Source organism: Manis pentadactyla, chromosome 5, assembly GCF_030020395.1.
Source record: "Manis pentadactyla isolate mManPen7 chromosome 5, mManPen7.hap1, whole genome shotgun sequence".
Classification (NCBI taxonomy): Eukaryota; Metazoa; Chordata; class Mammalia; order Pholidota; family Manidae; genus Manis; species Manis pentadactyla.
In genome coordinates, this window is record NC_080023.1 from 125,425,660 (window position 1) to 125,438,640 (window position 12,981).

Below are 12,981 nucleotides of genomic sequence, written 5' to 3' on the forward strand. Positions count from 1 at the left end.
CCTGTATCTAAAGGGAGATAGATAGGCTGTATGCTGAAATGAACCCTGATTAATATTCCTAATGGCATATCAACTATCTTAATTTTAAGGACCCATTATGAATGACAGATTGCAGAGTAATTTGGCAATAAAAATGTGGAAAATAAAAGTTAGAGACAGACAACTATGCAATATGGTGTCACATTATTACATTGTATAAACACATAATTGTAGATTTCCAGTTAAGGAAAACAACCCTGCACTGGCATTTTAATTTTAATTTACCTTCTAGTGGCAATTAAGTTTCCCAGCACACTTATTTTTTGATAAAACATGACATTTCATAATTCAGTCAAATTTTGTATTTTAAAATCCAACCCTAATCATCTATTAATCAAATGTACATTTAAAAGTCCCTGCTAAAAGTGCTTCCTGCAAATGCACTGGAATAAGATGGCTCTGAGCATTCAGTGGGTATTTCAGAAGGAAAAACTGAGTGCTGATACTGCATTCTCCCTTTGAAAAAGAAAATGCCAATTTTGCAGCCACCATTTTGTAAAGTTCTGCTGTAGGTGATCAAGGAAGAATTTGGCAAAATACATATACACTTCAAAACTCAAAGAAAGGACAAGTATACCAGGCTTATAGTACCACAAAGCCATTAAAATCAATTACTGGAGGGCAGCTGGCTTAAATGAGGCAAACTTCATCAAGTGGTTCTCTACCCTGGCTCTGTCCCAGAAGCTAGTCTGTGGTGGGACTCCTGCCATTAACCCCCAACCCCCAGGGTTTATGATGGACAATGAAGGTTGAGAATCATTGTTTTGGTCTTGCAACATAGGCAACTACTACAATGAGTTCCTTTACAGGGTCAGATCTACTCAGGTGCGTTGCTAACTTTCTAATCTGAAGAGGCTTTTCTTCCATTTCAGTCAAACATATTGTGACTAGAAGCATGGAATGTGAAGCTACAAGTAATGCTGGGTATGTAGGAAAAGACAGTGAACTTTCTGAAAATTATACAAAGTGTTGAATTCAAGTGGATTCTGGCTGTGAGTTAAGGTAAGTTGTTTGTGGCCTGTTTGTTTCTGAATTTGTATCATAATCTCTCCAAAACCTTCACTTTCATCTCCTGGAACTTTTGCTTATACAGATGCCACAAATGAATGATAATTTCACATGCTTGACTCCAATATCTATGTATGCACAAAACTTCCTACTGTATAGGACTTGAACATTTAGAAACCTATGCCATTTACTCATTCACTGAATATTTATTAAGAATCTACTATCAGTAGACATTGTTCTAGATACTGAGGATATTGTAGTGAACAAAGAAGAACAAAAATACCTACTCTCATGGAGCCTATTCAGAAACATTAGTGTTCTCACAGGCAAAAACTGCTGACAGTAGACCTCACAGGCTAGCTTGATATGGCAGTACCACCTAGGTCACTCCCCAGGGAAGTGGAATAGCCTTAAATTCAACCAAGAGATCCCAGAAATGATCTTAGCAAGGAAGCCTTTGATAAACTTTGACACATCCCAGGCTGACTAGCCGGACCTAACAGGGCCAGGGAGAAATAAAAGGCTGGAAAGATTACAAAACATCTGAACTTTGAATATGTTCCCTAATCCACACACAGACATATATTGGCAAAAATTGGAAGCTTTACTGGATTTTGCTGGAGCACAAACTCTAGCTTATCACTGAGTGACCACTAAGCTGCAGAGACACAAGAGCAACCCTAGGAAACAAGGTTTAAACATAAAAGTAAGAACCAAATCTCAGAACATAATTGAAAACATAATTTTAAAATAAGATAAGAAAGTTACTGCATGGTTCTGAAAAACAGGGAGCAGCAGAATGAATTCCTTTTGGACTATCTTTCATTTATTCAAGCAATTTTTACTCAGTTTTACTCAGTACAAGACACTGTGCTCAATGCCTTGTTACAATAGTGAACATGATAGATAAATTTGAAATTAAAGAGTTTACATTCTTGAACTAGAGTTTGTTCGTTAAGGTCTCAGGATTTGGGCAGGTGTCTTACCTGAGGGTTTCACCGCCAAGCAAGTTCACTGTTAACTCAGTGAGACCAAGAAATGACAATTCTTGGGGGAAAAAGCATTTATAACTGGCTTTATTCTCACAGAGGTAGGTTGAATATGAGAATCACATCTGCATCCAGCAGTCTGCAGGTTAGTAATCCACCTCCATCTCTGCCTCCGCCCAGAGCACTGGGTGGAGCTCATCACATAGTGACTCAGTCAATAATAACTTTTTGGCCACAGGTGTGAAAACATTAGTCTAGTAGTAGGCCAATTACATCACCAAGTAGTTTAGGATCAGGTGAGGATCCTGGCCATAAAAACTTCAATTTTCCCCACAGCAGGCCACTCTGGTCTTGCACACAGTCTCAGATTTCTAAAAGTACATTATTTTTTATGATTTCTATGACAGATGATATTTTAATTACCAGATTTGATGTAGCCAAAAGCATTACCAATAATTTTAAGTGATGGTATTTTGTTTCATTTGGTATAAAGAAAACAATAAAACATAACTAGAGCAATGTGAAAAAAGATGGCAGTATGAGAAGTGAGGCAGAAACTTCCTCCCAAAATCACATATAATACAAAAATACAGCAAATACAACTAATCCTGAAAGAGCAACCTGAAGACTGTGGAACAGGCTGCCTACAACTGGGGAAAAGAACAGACTTCACAGAAAAGGGTAAAGTAGCAAAGCCACGATCCAGCAGGACACAAGTCCTCCCCACAACCCAGCCCACAGCACGGAGGAAGAGAAAGAGAGTGGAGAGGGAGTAGAAGCCCAGGACTTCTAAACACCCAGCCCTGGAGATTTGCTTTGGGAGCACAAGCCCACATTACATGGTACTCTGGATATGGGTGGGGTTAGAAAGCAAAGACAGGCAGAATACTTGGATAGACTGTGGATAATAGGTATGCACAACCAGCCCCTCTAGGAAAAAAGAAAAGCGGGCACCTTGAAAGACTTCTCAACAATGAGAGGGGTGCTAAAGGGGCAAAGATTACACAGAGCACATTACCCAGGAGAAAGGGACAAAATTGTGTAGGCACACTCAGCCCAGCAGGTTGGGAACATTCAGGAGCTTCAAATGCTCCATCCCCCTGGCTGGAAATGCAGCCCTCAGGTCTCCCACTGCAATATGCATCCTTCCACTACTTCCTCCCTGCAAGCACTGGTCCCACTCACCTGCCGCCCAGGCCTTTGCGCAGGCCAACTGGAGAGTGGCCCCACATACACTAGCTACAGGAAGGTACCACAGAGGCTTCACCCTGCATGCATGGCCCACTGGACCTGGCAGTGGAGGCAGGTGCTACAGCTGGGAAGCAGGAAAGAGATCTTTCCTCCTGGAAGGTGCCAGTTGTCCTTGCTTGCAACCTCTGCCATAGTCACAGGTGCTCAGCAGCTCCAGAGAGTAGAACTTCTGGGCACTAGAGGGTGCTACCTACACAAAATTATTACTACATAGGAATCACTAGAAAAATGAAATGGCAAAAAAATTTTGTACAAACAAAAATACAGCAGAAGATGCCAGAAAGAGAGCTAAGTGAAACTGAAATTACCAATCTGCTTGAAGATTTCAAAATAAAAATCATAAATATGCTCACAGAGCTACAGAAAAATATTCAGAATCTCAAGGAGGACTTCAACAAAGACAGAAACTTTGAAAATTACAGTATCTGAAATGAAACACAATGGAGGGATTGAAAAGTAGATTGACCTAAACATACATGGTCGGTTAATATACAATAAAGGAGCTATGGATATACAATGGGGGAATGACACTCTCTTCAACAGCTGGTGTTGGCAAAACTGGACAGCTACGTGTAAGAGAATGAAACTGGATTATTGTCTAACTCCATACACAAAAGTAAATTCAAAATGGATTAAAGACCTGAATGTAAGTCATGAAACCATAAAACTTTTAGAAAAAAACATAGGCAAAAATCTCTTGGACATAAACACGAGTGACTTTTTTATAAACATATCTCCCCAGGCAAGGAAAACAAAAGCAAAAATGAACAAGTGGGACTATATCAAGCTGAAAAGTTTCTGTACAGCAAAGGATACCACCAATAGAACAAAAAGGCAACCTACAGTATGGAGGAATATATTCATAAATGATAGATCTGATAAAGGGTTCATATTCAAAATTTATAAAGAGCACACACACCTCGACAAACAAAAACCAAATAATCCAATTAAAAATCGGCACAGGATCTGAACAGACACTTCTCCAAAGAAGAAATTCAGATGGCTAACAGACACATGAAAAGATGCTCCACATCACTAGTCATCAGAGAAATGCAAATTAAAACCATAATGAGATATCACCTCACACCAGTAAGGATCACCACCATCCAAAAGACAAACAACGACAAATGTTGGCAAGGTTGTGGAGAAAGGGGAACCCTCCTGCACTGCTGGTGGGAATGTAAACTAGTTTAACAATTGTGGAAAGCAGTATGGAGGTGCCTCAAAAAACTCAAAATAGAAATACCATTTGACTCAGGAATTCCACTCCTAGGAATTTACCCTAAGAATGCAGCAGCCCAGTTTGAAAAAGACATATGCATCCCTATGTTTATTGCAGCACTATTTACAATAGCCAAGAAATGGAAGCAACCTAAGCATCCATCAATAGATGAATGGATAAAGAAGATACGGTACATATACACAATGGAATATTATTCAGCCATAAGAAGAAAACAAATCCTACCATTTACAATAAGATGGATGGAGCTAGAGGGTATTATGCTCAGTGAAATAAGGCAGGCGGAGAAAGACAAGTATCGAGTGATTTCACTCATCTTTGGAGTATAAGAACAAAGAAACAAACTGAAGGAGCAAAACAGCAGCAGACTCACAGAACCCAAGAATGGACTGACAGTTACCAAAGGGAAATGGACTGGGGAGGGATGGGTAGGAAGGGAGGGATAAGGGGGTGGAAAAAAAAGAAAGGGGTCACTATGATTATCATGTATAATGTGGGGGAGGCATAGGGAGGGCTGTACAACACAGAGAAGACAAGTAGTGATTCCACAACATCTTACTATGCTGATGGACAGTGACTGTAATGGGGTATGTGTGGGGGGGGACTTGGTGATGGGGGGAGTCTAGTAAACATAATGTTCCTCATGTAACTGTAGATTAATGATACCAAAATAACAAACAAACAAATATATAAATAAATAAAAGTAGATTGGTTGGCAAAACTGGACAGCTACATGTAGGAGAATGAAACTGGACCATTGTCTAACCCCATATACAAAAGTAAACTCAAAATGGATCAAAGACCTGAATGTAAGCCATGAAACCATTAAACTCTTGGAAGAAAACATAGGCACAAACCTCTTAGACATAAACATGAGTGACCTCTTCTTGAACATATCTCCCCGGGCAAGGAAAACAACAGCAAAAATGAGTAAGTGGGACTATATTAAGCTGAAAACCTTCTGTACAGCAAAAGACACCATCAATAGAACAAGAAGGATCCCTACAGTATGGGAGAATATATTTGAAAATGACACATCCGATAAAGGCTTGACGTCCAGAATATATAAGGAGCTCTCACGCCTCAACAAACAAAAAACAAATAACCCAATTAAAAAATGGGCAGAGGAACTAAAGAGACAGTTCTCCAAAAAAGAAATACAGATGGCCAACAGACACATGAAAAGATGCTCCACATCGCTAATTATCAGAGAAATGCAAATTAAAACTACAATGAGGTATCACCTCACACCAGTAAGGATGGCTGCCATCCAAAAGACAAACAACAACAAATGTTGGCGAGGCTGTGGAGAAAGGGGAACCCTCCTACACTGCTGGTGGGAATGTAAGTTAGTTCAACCATTGTGGAAAGCAGTATGGAGGTACATCCAAATGCTCAAAACAGACTTACCATTTGACCCAGGAATTCCACTCCTAGGAATTTACCCTAAGAACGCAGCAATCAAGTTTGAGAAAGACAGATGCACCCCTATGTTTATCGCAGCACTATTTACAATAGCCAAGAATTGGAAGCAACCTAAACGTCCATCAATAGATGAATGGATAAAGAAGATGTGGTACATATACACAATGGAATACTACTCAGCCATAAGAAAAGGGCAAATCCAATCATTTGCAGCAACATGGACGGAGCTGGAGGGTATTATGCTCAGTGAAACAAGCCAAGCGGAGAAAGAGAAATACCAAATGATTTCACTTATCTGTGGAATATAAGAAAAAAGGAAAAACTGAAGGAACAAAACAGCAGCCGAATCACAGAACTCAAGAATGGACTAACAGGTACCAAAGGGAAAGGGACTGGGGAGGATGGGTGGGTAGGGAGGGATAAGGGGGGGAGAAGTAGGGGGGTATTAAGATTAACATGCATGAGGGGATAGGAGAAAAGGGAGGGCTGTACAACACAGAGAAGGCAAGTAGTGATTCTACAACATTTTGCTATGCTGATGGACAGTGACTGTAAAGGGGTTTATAGGGGAGAGCCTAGTAAACATAATATTCGTCATGTAAGTGTAGATTAGTGATAGAAAAAAAAAAAAAAGGGCAGTTCCTGTGTGGTAACCTCCAACGAGTTCTACACAAGGGTATAAAGGGCATATAAAAGTGTAGGCAAAGGGTCTGTTTGTGTTTATACAGAGGATCAAAGCCTAATTGGGCTACCCCGAAAATGAACTAAGATACGATAGGAAAAAGAACTTCCAACATCTGCACTCTCTGGAAGACTCATGCCAGAAGATGATCATCAAAAAACCCCAACAAAGATCCACGCACTGCCACAGCTGTAGATGCACTCATCCCACCAGTTCCTGGACTTGCCATGGGAATAAGGAAGGAGATATCTAAGCTGGCCTGTGCATACAGTAAAACAACAAAATTGGACTGGATCTATACTGTTGGAACTCAATCAAGAATTTGGAGAAGTGCAAATTGTAGCGCTCCAAAGTCTTACAACTACAAACTATTTACTGTTAAAAGAACATATGGCATGTGAACAGTCCCCAGGAATGGGTTGTTTTAATTTGTCTGATTTCTCTCAGACTGTTCAAGTTCAGTTGGACAATATCCACCATATCATAGATAAGTTTCCACAAATGCCTAAGGTGCCTAACTGGTTTTCTTGGTTTCACTGCAGATGGCTGGTAATTACAGATATGCTTTGGTTATGTAACTATACTCCTATTATGTTAATGTGTGTGTGCAATTTAAGTAGTAACTTAAAACCTGTACATGCTGAAGTTACTCTACAAGAAGATATATCAAAGAAATAATCAATCTTCCCATGTTTTCTTCTGCCTGCTACTTCTATAGCTTTTCTTCTTCCTTCCTAATTACAACCCTTAAATAGAATTTGTGCCTCATATCAAATTTACCGAGTATCATAATTCTTCCAAGTGGTAAAGATACCTCAAGACAAATGCTGGGCATAGAAGCCACAGGGCATAAATATGCAAAGAAGTAAAAAGCTAACTTTTTCAAACAATAAGGCTTCTCTCTCACTTACCAACTTCACATTTCCCTGTATGGCCCCGGAAGATGACTGGTTAGCCAGAGACGGGTAAGATTCCTCAAGGGAGGAACAACCTAAGACAGGCACAGTCGCAGGGGGGCCATCAGGTGAGAAATTGGGGATCAACAGAGGTGAGGCTTAGAACCTCACCCCCCGTTCTGAGAGAAATGTTCTGCATACGTGGATGTTTTATTGCCCTGGTCTAGCTTGGATTAACACATAGTCTACAGGCACACACCTGATCATCTACATTTGCTCTCTTACAACACTAAACTATGTTTTCTACCTTTATCTTGTATCTACCTACCACTTCAGCATTTTATTAAAAATAATAATAATAAAGAGAGAAATGTGGTGTCCACATATAAATCAAGTATAAAAACCAAATGAGTATTCATATTTGAACTGACTGTTTAGAGTTCATAATGCATGAGCAAAACCGAAAGTTTCTGTGATGACTGCCCTTGTACTGTTCACTATGTAACTTATTCATTATGTAAGAATTTGTTCTACATGTAAAAACTTGTTTGTTATGCCTCAGAAGATTGGAGACTGACAAACATTAGGCTTGGGGTGGATTAATGATTGTGCATTGAGCATTGACTCCCCTATACAGAATTTTATTGTCGTTAACAACCATTTGATCAATAAATATGAGAGATGCCCTCACAAAAAAAAAAAAAAAAAAGGACAGACTTCCAATGGTAAAATAAATTAGTAACCGGGATGTAATGTAGAGCATAAGGAATATAGTCAAGATATTGTAACAGCCTGGTAGGGTGATAGCTGGAACCTAGAATTATGTATATAAATGTTCTACCACTGTGTTGTACACTTGAAACTCATGTAATGTAATACTGTGTGTCAACTACCCTTCAATAAAAAATAATTATTTTAAAAAAAAAAGTAGATTGGATGAGGTAGAGGAGATGGTAAATGAAATAGAAATTAGAGAACAGGAAAACAAAGAAGCACAGAGAGAAACAAGATCTCTAAGAATGAAACAATGTTGAGAGGACTGTGTGACCAATCCAAACAGAACAATATTTACACTATACAGGTACCAGAAGAAGAAGATGGAGAAAAAGGGATAGAAAGTCTCTTTGAGGAAATAACTGCTGAAAACTTCCCCAATCTGGGGAAAGAAATAGTCTCTCAGGTCATGGAAGTGCAGAGATATACCAAAAGAAGGGACCCTAGGAAGACAACACCAAGAAATACAATAATTAAAGTGGCAAAGATCAAAGGCAAGGAGAGAGTATTAAAATCAGCCAGAGAGAGAAAAAAGATCATGTATAAAGGAAATCCCATCAGGTTATGAGCAGACTTCTCAACAGAAACCTTACAGGCCAGAAGGGAGTGGCATATTTTATTTAATGCAATGAAACAGAGGGGCTTCCAACCAAGAATACTCTATCTGGCAAGATTATCATTTAAATTTAAAGCAGGGATTAAACAATTTCCAGATAAACAAAAATTGAGGGAATTTACCTCTCACAAACTGTCTCTATAAAGGGACAGCTCTAGGTGGAAGTGCTCCTAACGCTAAATAGCTGTCACCAGAGAAAATAAAACCACAGAAAAGAAGTAGATCAATTAATTACTAAGCAAAGGCAAAATTAACTTCAACACAAAGACACAGACTAAAAGTGAAGGCATTACATTCCATGTAAATAAAAGGGAGAAAAAGCAGGAGTTGCAGTACTTGTATCAGACGAAATAGGCCTCAAAACAAAGAAAGTAACAAGAGATAAAGTAGGACATTACATAACAATAAAGGGGTCAATTCAACAGGAGAATATAACCATTATAAATGTCTATGCACCCAACATATTAGGAGCACCTAATTATGTGAAACAAATAGTAACAGAATTAAAGGGATTAACAGAATGCAATGCATTAATTTTAGGAGACTTCAACACACCACTCACTTCAAAGGACAATCAACCAGACATAAAATAAGTAAAGAGACAGAGGCACTGAACAACACATTAGAACAGATGGACCTAACAGACATCTACAGAACATTCCACCCAAAAGCATCAGGATACACATTCTCAAGTGCACATGAAACATTTTCCAGAATAGATCACATACTAGGCCACAAAAAGAGCCTCAATAAATTCAGAAAGAGTGAAATTGTGCTAACCAGCCTCTCAGACCACAAATGTATGAAACTAGAATTAATTATGCAAAGGAAACAAAAAGCCCACAACCACTTGGAAGCTTAACAACATGCTCCTAGATAATAAATGAATCAATGACCACATTAAAACAGATATCAAGCAATATATGGAGACAAATGAAAAACAAATCAACACCCCAAAACCTGTGGATGCAGTGAAGGCAGTTCTAAGAGGAAAATATATTGTAAAACAGGCTTACCTCAAGAAAGACCAATCACATATTAACAGTCTAAAGTCACAATTAATGAAACTATAAAATGAAGAAGAAATGAGGCCCAAAGTCAGTAGAAGGAGGGACATAATAAAGATTAGAGCATAAATAAATAAAATTGAGAAGATAAAGCAATAGAAAGAATCAATGAAACCAGAAGGTGGTTCTTTGAGAAAATAAACAAAATAGATTAACCCCTAGCAAGCCTTATAAAGAAAAAAATGGAATTCACACATAAACAGAATCAGAAATGAGAAAAGAAAAATCACTATGGACACCATGGATATACAAATAATTATTAAAGAATACAATGAAAAATCATATGCTAACAAACTGGATAACCTAGAGGAAATGGACAACTTTCTAGAAAAGTACAACCCTCCAAGACTGACCCAGGTAGAAACAAAAAATCTGAACAGATAAATTACCAGCAATGAAATTGAATTGGTCAACAAAAAACTACCTAAGAACAAAATCCCTGGATCAGATGGCTTCACTGCTGAATTTTATCAAACATTTCGAGAAGACATAATACCCATCCTCCTTAAAGTTTCCAAAAAGTAGAAGAGGGAATACTTCCAAACTCATTCTATGAGGCCAGCATCACTCTAATACCAAAACCAGGCAAAGACACCACACACAAAAAAATTACAGACCAATATCCCTGAAGAACATAGATGCAAAATTACTCAACAAAATAAAAGCAAACCAAATTCAAAAATACATCAAACTGATCATCCATCATGATCAAGTGGAATTTATTTCAAAGATGCAAGGATGGTACCATATATGAAAATCCATCAACATCATCCGCCACAACAACAAAAGAAGGACAAAAATCACATGATCATCTCCATAAATGAAAAAAAAGCATTTGAAAAAATTCAACATCCATTTGTGATAAAAACTCTCAATAAAATGAGTATAGAGGGCAAGTACCTCAACATAATAAAGGCCATATATGGGAAACCCACAGCCAACATCATACTTAACAGCAAAAACCTGAAAGCTTTTCCTCTGTGATTGGAAACAACACAAGAATGCCCACTCTCCCCACTTCTATTCAACATAGTACTGGAGGTCCTAGCCACGGCAATCAGACAAAACAAAGAAATAATAGGCATCCAGATTGGTAAGGAAGAATTTTAACTGTCACTGCAGAGGGCATGATATTGTACATAAAAACCCTAAAGAATCCACCCCAAAACTATGAAAACTAATAACTAAATTCGGCAAAGTTGCAGGATACACAGAAATCTGTTGCATTCCTATACACTAACGATGAACTAGCAGAAAGAGAAATCAGGAAAAAAACACCATGAACAATTGCATCAAAAAGAATAAAATACCTAGGAATAAACCTAAAGAAGGAAGTGAAAGACCTATATCCTGAAAATTACTTGACACTCATGAGAGAAATTAAGAAGAAACCAATAAATGGAAATACATCCTGTGCTCATGGAAAGGAAGAATTAATATTGTCAAAATGGCCATCCTGCCTAAAACAATCTACAGAGTCAATGTAATCCTTATCAAAATATTGACAGCATTCTTCAACGAACTAGAACAAACATTTCTAAAATTCATATGGAACCACAAAAGACCCTGAATAGCCAAAGCAATCCTGAGAAGGAAGAATAAAGCAGGGGGGATCTCGCTTCAACTTCAAGCTCTACTACAAAGTCACAGTAATCAAGACAATTTGGTACTGGCACAAGAACAGACCCATAGACCAATGGAACAGAATAGAGAGCCCAGATATAAACCCACACATATATGGCCAGTTAATAGATGATAAAGGAGCCACGGATATACAATGGGGAAATGACAGTCTCTTCAACATCTGTTGTTGGCAAAACTGGACACTTCATGTAAGAGAATGAAACTGGATTATTGTTTAACTCTATACATAAATGTAAACTCAAAATGAATCAAAGACCTGAATGTAAGTTATGAAAACATATATCTCACAGAAGAAAACATAGGCAAAAATCTCTTGAATATAAAGTGAGCAACTTTTTCCTGAATACATCTCCTCAGGCAAGGGAAACAAAAGCATAAAGGAACAAATGGGACTACATCAAACTAAAAAGCTTTTGTACAGCAAAGGACACCATCAGCAGAACAAAAAGGCATCCTACAGTATGGGAGAATATATTCATAAATGAGTTATCCAAGAAGGGGTTAACATCTAAAACATATAAAGAACTCATATATCTCAACACCCCAAAAACAACCTGATATACAAATGGGTGGACAGTCTGTAGAGACACTTCTCCTAAGAAGAAATTCAGATGGCCAAAAGCCACATGAAAAGATGCTCCACATCACTAATCATCAAGGAAATGAAAATTAAAACCACAATGAGATAACACCTCACACCAGTTCGGATGGTCAACATCCAAAAGACAAGAAACATCAAATTGTGGTGAGGATGAAGAGAGAGGGGAACCATCCTACACTGTTGGTGGGAATGTAAATTAATTCAACCATTTGGAAAGCAATACGGAGGCTCCTCAAAAAGCCAAAAATAGAAATATCATTTGACCCAGTAATTCCATGCCTAGGAATTTACCCAAAGAAAACAAGATCCCAGATTCAAAAAGACATATGTATCCCCTATGTTTATCGCAGCACTATTTACAATAGTAATTATGGAAGGAACTTAAGTGTCCATCAATAGATGACTGGATAAAGATAATGTGGTATATATACGCAATGGAATATTATTCAACCATAGAAAGAAAACAAATCCTACTATTTGCTACAGCATGGATGGAGCTTGAGGGTATTATGCTCAGTGAAATAAGCCAGGTGGTGAATGACAAGTACCAAGTGATTTCACTCATTTAGGGAGTATAGTAACAGCAAAACTGAAGGAACAAAACAGCAGCAGACTCATAGACTCCAAGAAGGGACTAGTGGTTACCAAAGGGAAGAGGTTGGGGAAGGTTGGGGGGAGGGAGAGAAAAGGGGAATAAGGGGCATTACAATTAGCCCTCATAGGTAGGTCATGGGAAAGGTAGTACTGCA

At 38.3% G+C, this 12,981-nt stretch overlaps 1 protein-coding gene across 1 annotated transcript in view; it reads right to left on the reverse strand.

Annotated features, from left to right (window-relative positions):
• INPP4B (inositol polyphosphate-4-phosphatase type II B) overlaps positions 1-12,981 on the reverse strand; it is a 948,429-nt gene that overhangs the window by 40,599 nt on the left and 894,849 nt on the right. The gene's annotated exons all lie outside the window — the stretch shown is intronic.